At 28.9% G+C, this 995-nt stretch overlaps 1 non-coding gene across 1 annotated transcript; it reads left to right on the forward strand.

The window, feature by feature from the left end:
- The first annotated feature begins 497 nt into the window (after nt 1–497).
- Nucleotides 498–569, forward strand: TRNAP-UGG. Its single transcript has one exon. It is a non-coding gene; the product is annotated as a tRNA-Pro (tRNA).
- The last annotated feature ends 426 nt before the right edge of the window (nt 570–995 follow it).

Raw genomic sequence — 995 nt, forward strand, 5'->3', positions numbered from 1 at the left:
TCTCAAATCGAACTATCAAACTAAAACTTACACGAAAAAATAAAAAATAAGAACTCCAAAATAACTTCTTTGTGTACTCCACGATCTCAAATGGAACTATCAAACTAAAACTTACACGAGAAAATAAAAAATAAGAACTGCAAAATAACTTCTATTTTTCTTCTCTCTCTACCGTAATTAACTTCTAGAAAATAAAAATAACTTCTATTCTTTTTTCTTCTCTCTACAGTAATTCTATTCTTTTTTCTTCTCTCTATAGTAATTCTATTATTTTTTCTTATCTCTACAGTAATTAACTTCTATTCTTTAATTAACTTCTATTCTTTAAATAACTTCTATTCTCTACGGTAATTATCGCAAACCCTATGTAAATAATTTAACAGCGGTCTAGATCTAAAACATCTAAAAATAATTGCTCATGGATTTCATTAACAAAGAAAATAAATGAAATAATGATGATACATTCCATAAACAACTTAATATATAGTCATTAATAAGGGCATTTGGTCTAGTGGTATGATTCTTGCTTTGGGTGCAAGAGGTCTCGAGTTTGATTCTCAAAATGCCCCTCCAAAAGAAAAATAAAGCACAATTTTGAAAGAAAAAAAAAAAAAAAAAAAAATAGTTATTAATGGGGCCTAACCCAAAGGAATGCATGGCAATGCACCTTCAACTTCTATAAACTTTTCATATATTGAGGCACGGAAAATATATAGACTAGCAACTAAGAATTATAAATCTACTACAAAGACATTTGGTCTAAGTGGTATGATTATCATTTTGGGTGTGAGAGGTCTCAAGTTCGATTCTCAAAATGCCCCCAACAATATTATATCAAAATGAATTATGCAAGATAATATGATTTAAAATGTTGTTTTTAAACATTGAACCAATAAGATGAGAATAGAGAATGAAACATATTCTTGGAAGGGCCAGACTTCAAAAAGAGCATTAGTCACAATCCTTTTAAGAAAGATGCGCCCAAATAACCGATA

This window comes from Cucurbita pepo, unplaced genomic scaffold, assembly GCF_002806865.2.
Source record: "Cucurbita pepo subsp. pepo cultivar mu-cu-16 unplaced genomic scaffold, ASM280686v2 Cp4.1_scaffold001098, whole genome shotgun sequence".
Taxonomy (NCBI): Eukaryota; Viridiplantae; Streptophyta; class Magnoliopsida; order Cucurbitales; family Cucurbitaceae; genus Cucurbita; species Cucurbita pepo.